Raw genomic sequence first — 18,249 nt, 5'->3', positions numbered from 1 at the left:
GCGGGCGGGCGTGACGTCACGACGCCGTGCGTGGCGACGGCGGCGGTGGCGCAGGGGGCGGGTCCGCCGCAAGGCGTCGAAGGAGGAGGAGGAGGAAATTGCTCCCGCTACGCCCATCGCCGCCTCGCCGAGCGTGGAGTGGAGTCCTAGTCCACGCCGCCGCGTCGCCTTCGCCTCCAGCTCCCCTCCGTGTGTTCTCGGCGCCGCTGCTACCCTCCCTCAGGCCCGCCGCTTACCCCGGGGGTCTATGGAAGGAATGGAAGGATCCCCCTCAACCTGGCTCATCGAGGAGCAGACGAGCAGACCGTTATTATTGGCTTCAGGGAAATACCAAGAGGCCATTTCTGATCACAAAAGGGCTGCGGGCCCTTGTATCGCTGGAATCGCCGAGGGATCGCCAGGTGAAACGGCTCCTCCTTATCCGGGAGAGGTGGGAAGCTCAGCAGCACACAGACGTGGCTACCCATCCTCTGGCATCTCCGGACCCCTGGGCTGCGCAGGGCCAGAGACCCCTCCTTTCTCGCCAGGACAGCCCTTCTGGGCAGACACGCCTTCCTGAAACTGATGGGGGTCTTTGACCCAGACCCAGACCCACGACCGTCTTTACTTCAGCAGAAGAGTGAACCCACAGAGCCTTGCGTTGGAAGCCAAGCCCCCAAAAGGTGCCCAAAACCATGATAGAGGAGCAGGCAACCACAGCCGCAGAACTGAAGAGGCACGTGGAGTTGCTTGTGGCTGAGAATGAAAGATAAAGAAAACAACTAAAAGCAGAAAAGGCCAGACTACTGAAAGGTCCAGTCGACGAGGAGCTGGACGTCGATGCTGACTTTGTAGAAAAGTCTTGAGTTGGAGAGCTTGCCACCACAGGCAGAGAACAGCCACAGCCTCGTCAACTTGGCAGGTTTGTGGCAAATACCGGGAAAGACAAGGACATTCCAATACCCAGTCTTCCTCCCTTGGATTTTCCGTCTCCAGAACTTCCACCGATGGAGCTTTCTGAAGATATTCTGAAAGGACTTATGATTAATTAAAATGAAAGCCATTAGAGAGGTCAGAAAAGGAAATTATTCAGTAACAGATCAGTCACTCCAGACATGAATAAAAAGGGAAAAACCAATACCTGAGGGTAATCCTGGAAATATGTCATCATCTGGCACAACCTGGGAGAAGAGGCTTGCCAGGACTTGAAAACAGTCACCCGAAGTGTGTCGAATACCTGATTCACTGACTTGAGCTAATAATTCCAACTTGGCAGGCACTAAACTTTTGGAGGTTTGTTTTCTCCTGATACAAACCAAATGGCTACCTAGAACAAGAATTTTTGTTAGCTTCAGTATTAAATGTATAAAAATAGTATGTCACACATAATCTGTAATGCCATAAATGATAATACAAAGCCTAAATAATAGGGTAGCCTGAGGGGCTGCCTTGTATCTGAAACATGCTTTCTATCATGCAGTGACTATGCATTCTGCTATACACATTTTGTTTATTTAAACTATATGTGCCTTGTTCCATACTTTGCACTACTCATAACATGATGATAACCTCAAGACTATCAGGAAAAATATTTAAATTTCCATTTTATGAAGGAACCAAATTTTAGTTATGCTTTTTAAAGAAAATTGCCAGTTTACATAATCAGAGAGCATTTTAATTTCTAACATTATTATATAATGCATCATTTGAAAATACCAAGGAGCTCGCCCATGTAATTGTAACCCCTCTGTACAGTATTTTCACAAAAAAAATTAAAATTAAAAAATACCAAGGAGATATTCTTTGTGTTTAACGATGCATGAGTAAAGTTGGCAATATTTGATCATAAGAAATCAATAAAGTAATTGTGCTTCAAAAATAAAAAGAAAAGCCAAAGACATGGGTTTGCTATTCTGTTCATAGGCTAGTAGTATACCATAAATGGTTTTTCTAACAACACATTATATGCAAAAGCATTCAGTTGTAGGGTAGCACAAAGATGTACAACTCTTGATTTTGGTATTTTGGAGCCTAGCCTTATGAAGGGGAAAAATAACATTTTTCTTTCTTTTTGGCGGTAGTGGGGCTAGAACTCTGGGCGTGGGCACTGTCCCTGAACTCTTCAGCTCGAGGCTAGTGCTCTACTACTTGGGCCCCAGTGCCACTTCCGGTTTTCTAGTGGTGTATTGGAGATAAGAGTCTTACGGACTTTCTTGCCCCAGCTGGCTTTGAACTGGGATCCTCAGACCTCAGCTTCCTAAGTAGCTAGTATTACAGGCGTGAGTCACTGGCAACCAACTGGAAAAATAACTTGCTCCACAGATATGATGCTAACATCATCCCACAGAGGTTCTTACTGGCCTAGGTTATCTGCAGGTGGTGTTTCATTTTGTTTTTTGGGGGGGAGAGGGGAGCCAGTACTGAACCCCTTAGCATTTTGTTTGTTTTGTTTTCCCAGCCCCTGGTCTCTGTCCCTGAGCTCCTTTTGCTCAAGGCTAAGTAAGTGCTCTACCACTTGAGCCACAGTGCTACTTCTGGCTTTTTTGAGTTGTTTATTGGAGATTTAGAAATTTTCCTCCCCAGACTGGCTTCAAACCATGATCTTCAGATTTTAGTCTCCTGAGTAACTAGGATTACAAGGCCTGAGCCACCAGTACCCAGCAGACCCTTAGCTTTTTTGCTCATCTGATAGATACTCTATAACTTGAGCCACAGCTCCACTTACAACATTTTGAAGCTAGAATAGGCACCACCGCTGCTGAATCTGCAATTTTAAAAAGACTTTCTTGACTAAAGAATCATATTTCTTGCTACCAGATGTAATTTAAATAGAACCTTTAAACAGCACATAAACAAATGTTTGTTCATAAGCAGGGTAATATACCTTAGCCAAATGATGGAAACAGCCCAAATGCTATCAGTGAATGAATGATGAACAAAATTGTTTGACATACAATGAATTAATAAGCTTTAAAAGGACAGAAAACTGGGCATAGTGGCACATGGCCAACTGTTCCTGCAGAGGTACAGGTAGGAGGATGACAAGTTGGAGAGCAGCCCAAGCAACTTAAACTTTGTTTTAAGAGAAAATGAAGTGCTGGGATAAAGCTCATGGTAATGAGCTTTCTTAACATGAAGTATGCTCTGAGTTTTATCAGGTTGCTTTTTTGTTTTTTTTTGTTTTTTGTTTTCAGTCATGAACTCTGGGTCTGGGTACTGTCCCTCAGCTCTTCAGCTCAAGGTTAGCACTCTACCACTTGAGCCACAGAGCCACTTTCGGTTTTCTGGTTGTTTACTGGAGATAAGAGTCTCATGGGCTTTCCAGCCTGGGCTGGCTTTGAACAGAGATCCTTAAATCTCAGCCTTCTGAGTAACTAGAACTAAAGGCCTGAGCCACCAGCACCTGGCTTAATCAGTATATTTCAAAATCCCTGGGAATACTCTGAAAAATGTTATTCAAATAGGAATCTAGGGCTGGGAAGGTGGCTCAGTGGTAGAGCACTTGCCTTGCATGCATGAGGCCCTGGGTTCAATTCCTCAGCACCACATAAGCAAAAAGAAAAAAAGCCGAAAGTGGCGCTGTGGCTCAAGTGGTAGAGCACTAGCCTTGAGCTGAAGAGCTGAGGGACAGCGCCCAGGCCTAGAGTTCAGGCCCCACGACCGGAGCGCCCCCTCCCCCCCAAAAAAATAGGAATCTAGAAGTGGATAATATTCTGGATGCATTTGACCTGCCAAAACTGAACCAATAGAAAATAAGCCACTTAAATAGATCTATAATAACCACTAAGATTGAAGCAGTAATAAAAAAAAAAATCTCCTGACAAAAGCTCAGAATCCAATGGATTCTTTCAGACATTTAAAAGACTAACATCGCAAGGCACTGATAACTCATGTCTGCAATCCTGGCAACTCAAGAGGCTAGGCAGACAAATCCAAGAGATCTTCATTTGAACTCACAAAAAGCTAGAAGTGGAGCTGTGCTCAATTGGTAAAGAATGAGGCCCTGAGTTCAAGTCCCAGTTCGAACACACACACACACACACACACACATATCTACAGACAATCCTCAAATTTTTCCATGAGATAGGAAAGTAATACCACCAATTTCTATCAATCCAGTGTTTCATTCACCCCAAACCCAGACAAGGATACAAAACAATTGTAGACAAATCTCTTTAATGAATACTGCTGTGAAGATTCTTAATTAAATATTTGTAACTGAATTTAACATGTTTTAAAAGGCCATACACCAAGATCAAAATTAGTTTTATCCTGTGGTTGCAATGGTAATTTCACATATACAAATCAATAAATGTACTACAGCTTATAAGCAGCATAAAGGAGGGGGAAATCATATGATCATTTCATTGCAGAAAAAGCCTGTGACAAAATTCATTAACCTTTTATAAAAGTTCTGAAAAAAACAGGAATGTACTGAACATAGTAAAAGCTATATATGACAAACCTATAGCCAACATATTAAATGGAGAAAAATACATCATATTATTTTATTTTTACTTGAACTCAGTTGTTTTTTATTTTCTTGTAAAGATGCTATACAGAGAGATTAGAGTTATGTCAGTAAAATAATGAGTACATTTCTTGTCGAGCATTGTTACCCCCTCCTTTGTTTTCCTCTCACTATCCCTTCCCTCCCCTACCTTTCCCACTCCTCTCCCCCAAAGTTAATAAAGTTTGTTTTCAACATTGTGTCTTCTATCATTGTTGCAATGGGTCATCCTGTATCATATTCTTTAAAGTTGGAAATGAGACAAGGGTGGCCACTCTTCCCTGCTTGTACTCAATATAGTACTGTAGTTCCTAGCCAGAGTATACAGGAGGAGAAAGAAATAAAAATGGGCTTAAATGGGAAGGAAGAAATCAAATATTTTCTGATGACATAATCCTAAACTCCAAAAACTGTAAAAATGGGCTGGGAAGGTGGCTCAGTGGGTAGAGCGCTTGCCTTGCATGCCTGAGGCCCTGGGTTCGATTCCTCAGCACCACATAAGCAAAAAGAAAAAAGCCGGAAGTGGCGCTGTGGCTCAAGTGGTAGAGCACTAGCCTTGAGCTGAAGAGCGCCCAGGCCCAGAGTTCAGGCCCCACGACCAGACCCCCCCCCCCAAAAAAAAACTGTAAAAATCCCACCAAAAAAAAACCCTCCTAAATTTGAAAAACAGTTTCAACAACATAAGAGGATATAAAATGAACACTCAAAAGTCAGCAGCTTTTCTATATACCAACAAGAAACGGTCTGAAAACAAAATCAGAAAAACAGTGCCAATCACAGTAGCTTCAAGGGCAATAAAGTATCAGAGTATAACTTAACCAAGGATATGAAACTAAAACCTTAAAGAAATCAAAGCCAAGCTCTGGTGGCTCAGGAAGTTGAGATCTGAGGATCGAGGTTTGAAGCCATTGATCTTCAATTAACCAGGAAAAAAAAAGTAAGGTGTGGCTCAAATAGAGCTCCAGCCACAAGCTGGGCAAAAGTTTGAGACCCTGGATTTAAACTTTCCAGGAAATGAAAGAAAAGATAGAAATAGAAAGAAAGAGAGCTGAGGTGGGGCGGGGGGAGAGAGAGAAGGAGGAAAGGAAAGAAGGAAGGAAGGAAGGAATTGTAAGTTCAAAAATGATCTGTACAGGCCTGAAGTGCTATGGTTTGGATATCTGGATATATAATGTTTCCAGGGCTCATGTCTTTGAAGGCTTGGGCCCCTGCTGGTCGTGCTATTGAGAAGTGAGCATCATGAGGACACTAGCTTCATCAATGTGTTAACCCGCTGGCATATTTAAAGCTGAATGGACTATAAGAATGTGGGGCCTAGTTGGGTAAGACCTGGTAGGTCTCTGTGGGTGTGCCTTGAAAGGTGTATCTTGTCCCTGGCCCTTTTCTCTACTCTTTTTGCTTCCTGGCTCCCATAAAGTGAGCAAGCTCTTTTACCATACTTTCTCAACACCATAATATGTCCAAAGCAATGGTGCCAACTAACCTTGGGCTGGAACCTCTAAAACCATGAGCCTAAACCTTCCCTCCGGTATTGTGTCCCAGCAACAGAAACCCAGTGAATACACTAAATGGAGAATTTTTGTCTCACTGGCTAGTTAGCCCATTTATGACTAGCTCCCTCTCCAAACATGCTTCTTCCATCATTCTCCTGATTTCCTACCAGGCTCTGAGCAAGGTCCCAGAGCTTGAAACTCATCCTCAGTGCTATTCATTTCTGCCATCTGGACAATCGCCAGATCCTGACCTCTTCAAGCTGTCGGCTGCATCTGTTCTTCCCACAGCCTTAGCTTAGCTTAGCTTAGCAGTTTTTATCATCTCATTGTTGCCTTGATAACTCATCCTACCATCCCACTGAGATCCAGACCTCCTTTCATGAGTCTGAGAGCAAATAGAGCCCTGACTTTCTTATTACTCCCCTCAGGGTTTTCTTTTTCGGTTTAAAATACTAAGACTGAAATGAGCTGGGCTGTTGGGTAAATGGGTGTCTATAGTGTACCAGTTACAGATCAGCACTGGTTTCGATGAAAAAGGAAAATATCCTCTTATAGCTCTTACAGTCCAGTAGGTGTAAGAGTCTGGTACGCAATTGGGGAGGAAATCAAGTTATCCTGAGTTGTATACAGTGATACAAGCCTGCTAGTGTCAGTTACTTGGGAGGCTGAGTCAACAGGATCAATAGAGCTGAGGAGTTGAGGCTAATCTGGGTAATCTCTTAAAATCTAAATTAAAAAAGCAAACAAACACTATGCTGGATTCCAAGTTGAAATTTATGTTCATAATAGAGATGTTCTGGAGATAATACAGACTTTCCTTCCCAGGTTGGCTTCAAACCACACTTAGATCTCAGCGTACTGATTAGCTAGGATTATAGGTGTGAGCTCCCAGTGTTTCAGCTTTGTTGCTCACAACCGGCATTCTACCCTTTAAGTCATGCCACCAATTCAGTTTTTCTGTTGTTTCACTGGAGTTGGAGGCTCTCAGACTTCTCTGCTGGGCTGGTTTTGAACTTTGAAGCTTAGATCTCAGCCTCCTGTGAGTAGCTAGAATTACAGGCCTGAGACACTGGTGCCTGGCTGGTAAACTCACTTGTGAAATCCAGATGACGTTCTATGAAGAAGCCTATGGTGAGCAAGACTCGCATGGAGTAAACTGAACCCCTCCTCCCTTGCAGCCACACTTCAAGCACCAGCTTGGCTTGCCAGCCATCTATCTGAGTGAATCATCACAGATATGAATCCTTCAAACTCAGTTGTGCCACTTTGCCTAATTCCTAATAGAGCAACTTTACCCATATGCATAGGCATATGCTACAACTGTCTGACAATTTGCATCTTTCTAGGCTGGTGCTTGATCAGTGACTAGAACTGGTGTAGCTAGCTAGAGAAGAATTCGTTGCTCTGATCTCAGAATTCAAAACCATAAGAAATAACTTGACTAACTCATCCAGCTTTTTTTTTTTTTTTGGGTCCGGTCGTGGGGCCTGAACTCTGGGCCAGGGCGCTGTCCCTCAGCTCTTCAGCTCAAGGCTAATGCTCCACACTTGAGCCACAGCGCCACTTCCGGCTTTTTTTCTTTTTGCTTATATGGTGCTGAGGAATCGAACCCAGGGCCTCAGAGGCATGCAAGGCAAGTGCTCTACCACTGAGCCACCTTCCCAGCTCTCATCCAGCTTTTGGAATTTTGTCATATCTACCCAAGCAGGTAGATAATACTCTACCAAGCAATATGAAGATAATCTTTGGAATATCTTCTCTAGAGAAGAAGATACAAACAAAAAGTCCCATCTTAGCCAGACACCAGTGGCTCAGGGTCCTAACTACTCAAGACACTGAGATCTGAGAATTGAGGTTCAAAGCCAGCACAGGCAGATTAATCTAGCCATAGCTCCAATTAATCAAGACAAAAAAGAGTCCAATTGGACTCTTAGCTCCACTTAATCAGGGGAAAAAGCCAGATGAGGCATGGCTCAAGTGGTAGTGCCAGCTCTAAGCAAAAGAAAGTTAAAGAAGATCACAAGATCCTGAATTCAGGCCCTGGTGCTCACATACACACACCTACACACACACACACAAACACACACACACACAAATCACATCATCTCAATTTTCTACAGCTGAAAATCTTTTATGGTTATAAAATATCTGGTCCCTCTCACTGGTAGGAAGTAATTCACATAAAATTGCAACCTCCATTATGACATGGGCTTACTGCTACAACATATCAAAATGTAATGAAATAATTAGTTTCCAAGGATAGAATATTTTCTTTCTGCACAGTAGCAAAATAATGCTGACTGTCTTTGTTTAATAATGGCTAGTGAAGCATCTGGCCTCCTGACAAGAAAGGGCAGGGTAGAAATTGAATCACAATCTAAATGTAAGCCATGGTTAGTGAAGAAGAACTAAGGTTTGAAGTGCCTGAGTCCCAATTAAACCTGGAAAATGCTCCCGGTGTCAGCCATATAAAATTCATTTCATATCCACAGCCCGTAATGATTTTTTTCTTCCAGAGGCTATCATATTATGTAAACTTTAGTCCCCATAAACTGCACTGCCAAGAACAGGGTATAGAGGAAAAGTGCTTGTACAACAGCGCAATTACTTCAGCAACTTTTATTACTCAATGTTCTCTACAGAAACAGAATCAACAGAATGTATGTGTGTATGTGTGGAGAGGAAAGGTGTATCTATTTTAAGAACTGGCTTATGCTGTTTTGGAGGCACAAATCCAAAATCTGCAGGATAATCAGACTAGATATCCAGGGAAGAGTTGCAGCACAAGTCCAAAGTCAGTCAGCTGAAAAATTCTCTCTAGCTGAGTTGGGGTGGAAGTGAGAGATGGAAGATTAGAGCAGGAGAATTAGTCTTTAGTCTACAAAGAATTTCAACTGATTAGATTAGACCTAGACACAATCTGGAGGATAATCTTCTTAACTCAAAGTCTACTGTTTAGTGTTAATCTTTCTCTCTCTTCCTTTCTCTCTCCTTCCCCTCCCCCCTCTCTTTCTTGGGCCTGGGCACTGTCCCCCAGCTTTTCAGCTCAAGGCTAGCTCTCTACCACTTTGAGCCACAGCACCACTTCCTTTTTTGGGGTAGTTTATTGGAGATAAGCATCTCAAGGACTTTCCTGCCCTGGCTGGCTTTGAACTGTGATCCTCAGATCTCAGCCTCCTGAGTAGCTAGAAATATAGGTATGGGCTACCAGCACCCGACCATAACACGTTTTTGATACATTTATTTACAAATCAATGACCATCACATCTAACACTATAATATTCAACAGATCAACACATCTAGGACAGAGTATATACTGAATTAAATTACATATTAGACACACAGAACATACAACAGACCTAAGAACAACTGGAAACAGGCCATTCCATCAATACAAACCACAAAATAGAAACAAATTTTAGAAAATGAGCCAATTCTCTAAAAGTATCTTCAAAGCGACATGAAAGGTGATACAGGAATTCAGGGTTGTTTTTTTTTTTTTTTTCTTAGCACTGAGACTTAAACCCAGTGGCTTTAAGACTACTAGGTGATCATTCAACTACTGAGTCATGCTAGATTATTTAAAAATCTAGAATACCAGAAGTACCTTCATAGGACCTGGGGATAATAGAATTAGTAATAGACATTAAGGAAATTATGAAAATGCTTACAGTCTTTTTTTCTTTTGAGAGTACTTAGGTTTGAACTCAGGACTTTACACTTGCTAGGCAAACATTCTACCACTTGAGCCATGTCCTAGCCCCACTCACATTTAAAATAAAATTTGTCGGTTATGGGGCCTGAACCCTGGGCCTGGGCGCTGTCCCTCAGCTTCTCAGCTCAAGGATTGCGCTCTATCCATGACCAAACAACAACAACAAAAAAAGTTATGGCTCAGATTGAAATATACAACCAAAAGGCTCATGTGCTGAAGGCTTGGTTCCCAGCTGGCAGCCTATTGAAATATGAAGAGGACAAGAGAGTACAAATTTACTTGATCCATGGATTAACACATGAATGAGGTCATAGCTGAATGAGCTACTAGGAAGTGAAGCCTAATTGGGAAAAATAGGGCACTGGAGGACACAATGTTTATTTTTGTGATCTGGATAGTTCTGATGACAGCTTTAATATTAATAATTGGCCATGCATGTCCTAACACTGTGCTAATGCAATAATAACTAGGGTTTTTAGATGTTGTGACACACCTATTAGTAAAGTTTTGTTAATCTCATTCATAACCGGTGCAGCATAATCACCTGTATGGTTATATCTCATTGCTAGCATTACTAATTTCCTGGTGTCCCTAAATGCTTGGTGTAAATCTGTCCAATTTAAATTATCCCAGTATCTTGTGGGGTTGCAGAAAGGGTTTTTGTTTGTTTGTTTGTTTTCCAGTCCTGGGGCTTGAACTCAGGGCCTGAGCACTGACCCTGAGCTGCTTTTGATCAAGGCTAGCACTCTACCACTTGATTCACAGCACCACTTCCAGCATTTTCTGTTTATGTGGTACTGAGGAATTGAACTCAGGGCTTCATGTATACTAGACAAGCACTCTACCACTAAGCTACATTCCCAGCCCCAGAAAGGGTTTGTTATCCAATTCCATAATGACAGGACTCTGAGAAATCTGTTGTGAGATCTGGTAGATTTGGAGTTTCTGCTAAGAAGATGAGATTTATTTCAGAGCCACTCAGGGCTATTTTGTTTGTTCCTCTGTCCCACAGGTGTACTAGGCAATTGCATTGAACATTTTATCTCTGACAAAATATCTGCAAGAACAACTTAAAGGATAAAACATTTATTTTGATTCATTGTTTCCAATTTTTCAGTCAATGGTTAGCCAACTCCATTGTTTCTGGGCCATAGACAGAGCACCATGGAAGGACATGGAAGAGTAAAATTGGTGCCTCATAGTCATCAGGAAGCAAAGAGAGATATACAGGAAGGGGCCAAGGCAAGATACAGCAAGACATGCCCTCAATTACATATGTTTTCTAGCCCCATCTCCTAAAGTTTCCAGCTCCTTCCCAAACAGCACCCCCAGCCTTCAATACATGAACCTTTTGGGATAAGACATACCATATCCCAACCACAAAACCAATGCATGTCTATGGCTTTTGGTTTCACATGAAGTTTCTCCTTCATTTACTCTGGTATATTCTCTGTCTTCTGCTATATCTTGAGGTCTTCCTTGCCCATAGTTATTATAGTTTTAATATAAAGTGTCTCTACAAAAGTCTTCTGTATTGCAGGCTTGGTCCTTAGCTGGTGGTGCTATGGAGAAATGATGAGCTTATGAAGGTGCTAGCTTTCTCCATGAATTTGACACTGTCTAGGGTTCAGGTTCATTTTCTCCACTTATTAAAGAAATAAAGGGCAGGAAAGTACTTACAACAGACAGGATAGGTTTATTTGAAAGTAAAAGAAAAAGTGAAAGAAACAACAGAGTGGACTCCTGTTCAAGGAGGGACCCTGAGTTGGATGTCCACAGCCTCTCTCCATGGGCCTCTCTACATAGAGTCCTTTGCCTCTTCCCTCTCAAGATGTGCTCTTGTTCTGATTGGTTGAGGCATGGACATGTGCTGTGGGAAGTATCAGGATTGGCTCCTCTATTTCTGCTGAGGCATTTCCTCCACCACCAAGTCACGTGCACATTGCTGAGTCATCTTATCCTCAGTCACCTCATTCTGCTTTCTGGACATCAGATGTGAACAAGTTTGTTTTTCCATGCAGTTATACCTCATGACAGCCCGGAAACAACTTAGTCAGCTAACCATGGTCTGAAAAACTTCTGAAACTGTGAGAACTTTTCCTTTGGACTGTTTCTCTCAGGTATGTGACAGAGCAATGAAGTCTGACTAACAGAAAGTTGTCACTGAGAAATGGGATTTTTGCTTGGGACCTATACCCAACAATGTGGTTCAAAAGCCTTTTGAACTGGTTTGCAGGAGGAACTTGGACAAGTTTGGAGACACAGGCTAGATAAACTATAGAGGCTTACATGGAGCTTATTGGGTGGTTCCTGTGGGTACTTAGAAGAGGAGAATGCCTATTGGAATGTAAATAATGTTCTCAGCTGGGCCCCAGTGGCTCACACCTGTAATCCTAGCTACTCAGGAGGCTGAAGTCTGAGGATCTCAGTTCAAAGCCAGCTCCAGCAGAAAAGTCCATGAGACTATTATCTCCAATAAATCACCGGGAAACTGGAAGTGGCACTGTGGCTCAAGTGGTAAAGTGCTAGCCTTGAGCTAAAGAGCTGAGGGACTGTGCCCAGGCCCAGAGTTCAAGTCCCACCACTGACAATAATAATAATATTAATATTAATAATAATAATGTTCCCAAAGGCTTATTGGGGATTGACTTGGAAGCCATTCATGTTATATGCTGGCAAAGAGTATGGATACATTATATCCATGTCCTGAAACTTTGAGGGAAGGATGCTATGCTAGTTTTGTAAGAATGTAGAATGTAAGACTTACAAGGGTCTTGAAGATTTACACACAGATTTCAGATGAAGGCCTAGAAGTCAGGCAATGTGTAGTAGCAGTCAGTCTCTAGGCAGGATTGTATAAAGCTATGAGTGAACCTAAAGGTACACTGGAGAATCCAGGAAGTCAGAGATACTAGGAACATGGAGTGTCTGCAGGGAGAGCCCCACGCAGCAAGCAGAGCCCATCCTGCCATCCTGGGCAGGAAAGTGTGAGACTTTTTTTTTTTTTTGTCAGTCATGAGGCTGTAACTCAGGGCCTGGGGCCTGTCTTTTAACTCTTTTTGCTCAAGATTAGCACTTTAGTACTTGAGCCACAGCTCCACTTCCAGCTTTTTCTGTGATTAATTGAAGAGTCTCACAGGCTTTCCTACTGAGTCTGGCTTTTAACCATGATTCTCAGATCTTAGCCTCCTGTGTAGCTAGGATTACAGGCATAAGCACCTAGTGTCTGGCATATGTGCGACTCTTATCTCCAATTAACCACCAAAAAGCTGAGAATAGAGGTGTGGGTTAAATAGTATAGCACCAGCCTTGAGCCAAAAAGGTAAGGGAAAATACCCTGGCCCAGAGTTCAAGCCCTAGTACTGGCACATCACACAAAAAGACAAATTCCTTGAGTCACTGAGATGAATAGCAGATTAATAAAGAAAGAATTTAGGTAAAAAGGACCTACTTAGCAAGTGTGAGGCCTGAATTCAGCCTCCAGTATCATAATAAATAATATCAGGACAGACATGCAGAAAGGTCCTAAGAATAGGATTTATTAAAGAGGCCAGTGTGGAAGTGAGTTTCCTCAAAGGAAACTGAGAGCAAGTAGCTTAACTAAGCAGTGAAGTGAGTCATGCTCCTGGGGCTCTCTGGTCCTTTTATATAGATACAATTTAAGAAGTATCTTAGGGGTGTGTGTGTGTGTATGATATACATATATATATATATATATATATGTATAACACACACACACACATATAATTGTGGGGATTTGTAAGGAATGGAAAGGCATTTCTAAGAACTGAAGAACAAGGAGTACTTTTCCTAATAAGGTAAGCTCAGAGCCGAGGTGATGATTTGAGAAGAGATGTGTACAGAAATCTTCAGCTATAATGAGATATACATGAGGCCTCTTGCTAACCTTTAAGATTGGAAGAGTCCCTTTTGGGACCTGCTGGCCACCGTACCAAGAAGAAGCCTTAGTCACAGTCCGCCATGGCTCCAGGACAATGGTAGAAAGAGGTGCTTGGCAAATTTTACCTAGATATAATGCTATGTGTTAGAAATAGCTCAGGATGTTGGGGTGTCGCACAAGAATTAGAATACCAACTCGAAACCAACTTGGCAAGGCAGAGTTTACTTCTGCAGAAGGTTGTACCATCGCCCAAAAATCTGACAAGCATGCACACCCCAAAGAAAGCACTCATGCTCGCTCTTGCTCTCTCTGGCTCTCTCTCTTTTATCCATAAAGCAGCAGGTTCTGTCCTCTGTTCAGATTGGCTGAACTCTGATTCATCATTACAAGGATGTTGCTTAATTAACAGGATATAACTAAAATTCAAGGAGCTTAATTAAAGTGTTCAGGAAAAGGATGTATATAACTAAAATGTAATTAACAAAGGCCAAGACATCTAGCCAAAGCAGGAAGTTTTTCAGAAAAGCATTTCTCTCAAGATTAGTAGAACATAAGTGAATTATTTTGATAGATGCTCTTCTCATATTTACCAGTTCTTTGGCACCTTTCTAATACTTTTCCTCTTTCTACCTGCCTACCCCTATTTCAGAGCCACTGTCATAAATTGCTAACTTCTAAATCTAACTCTCATATTCTGTATCTAATGGGTCAAGCCTGGCCTATTTCCAGTTGGGAAATAGTTTGGATTATAATTGTTTTTGGAAATCAAAATGGGTCTTCTATTTGGGGAAGATTGATGTTATTATAGGAAGTTACCAATTCATAGAGACAATATTTAATTTGTACCTTAGGAAAGTAGTGTAGCATGCAGGGGACCCTAAGTTCTATCCAGCAAACACACATACTATTTAAAAACAAAAAACAAAAACAGGAAGAAAACTATGCCTTTAAGTTTCAGGCCACAAAAGCTACAGTACTCTTACACAGACAATAATGCTTTACATCAAATCCTATAGTTCATTCTCCATATGTTATTCATTTACTTTTCCTAAGAATCTTTCAATTGAGTATTAATAATTTCATTTTACATATGAGAAACTGAATTAAGGTCATGCAAGTCCACGGTCCCATAAGTAGTACACCTACACTGAAAGCCCAGATTCTTTGGCTCTTGTCATGTTCTGGTTGAAGTTGAGTCTAAGACCGTTTTTTCCTTAGGTAAGGGGGAAAATAACTCTAATTAATGTAAAATATATTCAAAGGTGCACAAAAGCTAGATCTTGGAGCAACTTTATTTGAGTCTCTTGAACGCTTCTACTCTTTACCTTTGCTCTTCCTTTCTTAAAAACTCTTTAGAACAGGGAACATGTAAAATTGTTAGGCAGGGACTCTGTGTGTGTGTGTGTGTGCACGTGTGTGCGTGTGCGTGCGCATGTGCATGCACATGCTTGTGTCCTGAGACTTGAACTCAGGGCCTGGGTGCTGTCCCACTAGCGCTGTACCACTTGAGCTACAGCTCCACTTTAGTTTTTGGGTTTTTTTTAGTGGTTAAGCGTCTTATGGGCTTGTCTGCCAAGGCTGGCTTTGAACTAAGATCCTCAGATCTCAGCCTCCTGAATAGCTAGGATCATAAATGTGAGCCACCAATGCCTGGCTAGGGACAATCACCCGAGCTTTCAGTGAAGAGGAAAAGCTGCTGCCTCTTTACTGTTAATTATCCTGTAGACTGTTTATTTGTTTCAGATAAAGGCCTCCAGAGAAAGCTTACAAGGACATCGCCACAATTACTGAGTCATTCTGAGTCTCTCTTCATGGTGACCTAGTCTAAAGTTTGCTTATTACAATCCAGGCATACTGGCACACACAATCCCAGCGACTTGGCAAATTGAGAGAGGAGGATCCCTAGTTTGAGACTGATGCAATCTAGGAGTCCAGATTCATTTTCTCCACCCATGACAGAATTAAAAAGCAGGAGAGTGTTTAAGGTAACCAGTATAAGTTTAATGAATGTGAAAGGAAATCTATGAAAGTAGCAAGGCTTTCCATTTGGACATTGGCTCCAAAGAATAGTCCAATGGAGTTCTCTTGGAGGGCAATTGTTATCTCATACCTCCCCTAGCTTTGTGCTGATTGCTTGAAGGCTTGCACATGTACCACCACAGCTCTTTTCAGTGACTGAGTGAGCCACCCAGAGCATTATGGGAGGAAGCATTTGAATAGAAATGGGAGGCACTATGGGAACCAGAAACACTATGTTAAGCCAAACATTATCTGCCACATGTTGTCTGCAACTTTATCCCTATCTACCTAACAGTTCCCCTCAAGGCCCTCAAGGCCAGGGTGAACAATTTAGTAGAGACCTTGTCTCAAAATAATGAAAGAAACAGCCATGTTGCTCAGCTTCATTAACATGTGAGTGGCCCAAGGTTTAATCTTACTATACACACACACACACATTATAATGCTGAATTCTCCACCCAGGAGGCCTTCGTGTGTGTGTGTGTGTGTGTGTGTGTGTGTGTGTGTGTGTGTGTGCTCACATGGGCACACATCAGTACTAGGGCTTGAACCGAGGGTCTTGAACTTTCGCTTGGCTTTTTCTACTCACATCTAAGGCTTTACCATTTGTGTCACACTTCCAGTTCTAGCTTTCACTAGTTAATTGAAGATAAAAGTCTCCTGGATGAGTCTACCTGAGCTATCTTTGAACCATGATCCTGGATCTCTACCTCTTGAATAGCTAGTTGTAGAATCATGAGATAATTGGCATTTGCCCTTTCTGCAATTTCTGAATATTTAATGTATGTAGAAGCATGATCTGTATAACTGAGAATGTTCAGGAATGGGCCTGACTCTGTATGTCATATGAGTCTTTCCAATATAAGTGTCCATGTGTTTCCCCTTTGCTTTCTTAGGGAGAAACACTAGTTTGGGAGTTATTCCATGTTCTTCTTACTTGTATAAGTAATGAAGTATTTGTCACTCCTTTATCTCTTAGTTGTACTTTCTGGCAAGTTGTACTTACCCAACAAAGGGCAAACCCATTGTATTTAGTTACAGAATAAATGCATTTATATGTGTTCCTAGTCTCTCAAACATCTGCTTCAACAATGCTTTATCATGGGTTTTAACTAGGATGCTAGTTGAATTAGGATTTTTTTTTTGTCAGTTGTGGGGCTTGAACTCTGGGCCTGGGTGCTGTCCCTCAGCTATTCAGCTCAAGGATAGCACTCTACCATTTGAACTACAGCACCACTTCCGGTTTTCTGGTGGTTTATTGGAGATAAAGAGTTTCGTGGACTTTCCTGCCTGGGCTGGCTTTGAACCGTGATCCTCAAATCTCAGCCTCCTGAGTAAGTAGGATTACAGGTGTGAGTCACCAGTGCCTGGCTTTAGGATGGGTTTTAAGCTAGGATGTTACGCATTATTAGCAGGCTTACGTGGATAGCTTTCTGACCTAGGAGAAGGAAGGCTCCCTTCCCAAATAGCATCTATTGTAGGCATAACAGATATTAGATATTTAAGGAAGCCTGGATTCCCAATCAATTAGTAGGTTACTGTGGAAAATGAAGTTTATTTGGTGGTGAGTAGGGACTGAACCCGAAGGCCTGGAGTAGCCTAAATAGGCACTCTATCACTGATCTATACTCCCTGGCCCAGAAAAAATGAAATTTAAAACATCATCCTTGTTACTGGCAAAAGATCCTGATGACAGCATCCTCGTTGCTACTTAGTCACTTATTAAGGGCCAAAAGATGGGTGGGAGGTATTAAGGGAAGTTATCAAAGCTTAGAACACAGTAGGAGGATGAATTCATATCCTTTCAATGACATTTTTGGTTGAAGCCACTGTATCACACATGAGCTTTACCACTGAGCTATACCCCCAGTCTTTCCATGTCATTGTTTAACAAGCTTTCAAACCATTTTAAGTACTAACATATGCTTGCTTACCACTTTGAGTGGCAGAGACTAACTTAAAAACAAAGTGTTACTTGAGAATAACAAGGACTTATGTTGGAGGACATTCATGCTGTTGACAGCCCACAGGTACTTTCAAGGGGATTGGGACAAAGGGAAGCTTCTTAAGGTTGAAGATCAGTTCACAGGAGATGTTTTGAATCAACTCTCATTGGCTACAGCAATTTCATTGCAAGCATTGGCAATTACTCCCTGATAATTCTGGGTATTGCTGAGAAGATAGTCCCACAAGAGTAGTTTATCTGGAATTTTTGAAGTTTTTGTGGTTTTCAGGGAGTCCTGGCAATAGTTCTTATCAGAACAACCATGACAAGCAGGACTTCCTACCCTCCTAGCTCCCTTTTGGGGGGCCTGAAACAAGTTAACTCCATTGTGGTATTGAGGACATCTACTCTATTTACTATTTGACTATGGTCTACACACTGTGAAGTTAAATGTCTACATGAAGATTTCTGTTGGCAAGAAACATTATGTTAATGATTAGTTGTTAGGTAGGACTTAACTTTTGTTTCTTTTAGCACATTCATTTTTTTTTTGTTTGTTTGAACAGATCACTTTTTTATTGTGAAAATACAGAGGGGTTAAAATTACATGGGCAAGATAATGAGTACATTTCTTATCAAGCATTGTAGCCTCCTCCTTTGTTTCCCCTTCCCATCCCATCCTCCCCC

General features: G+C 41.9%; 1 pseudogene; it reads left to right on the top strand.

Annotated features, from left to right (window-relative positions):
- Positions 1-92: 92 nt before the first annotated feature.
- LOC105997427 lies at positions 93-1,844 on the top strand (annotated as a pseudogene).
- The last annotated feature ends 16,405 nt before the right edge of the window (positions 1,845-18,249 follow it).

The sequence above is a fragment of the Dipodomys ordii genome, unplaced genomic scaffold (assembly GCF_000151885.1).
Source record: "Dipodomys ordii isolate 6190 unplaced genomic scaffold, Dord_2.0 Scaffold146, whole genome shotgun sequence".
NCBI classification, from domain to species: domain Eukaryota; kingdom Metazoa; phylum Chordata; class Mammalia; order Rodentia; family Heteromyidae; genus Dipodomys; species Dipodomys ordii.
The sequence above is the reverse complement of the archived record's forward strand: the minus strand, read 5'-3'. Positions and strand labels throughout refer to the sequence as shown.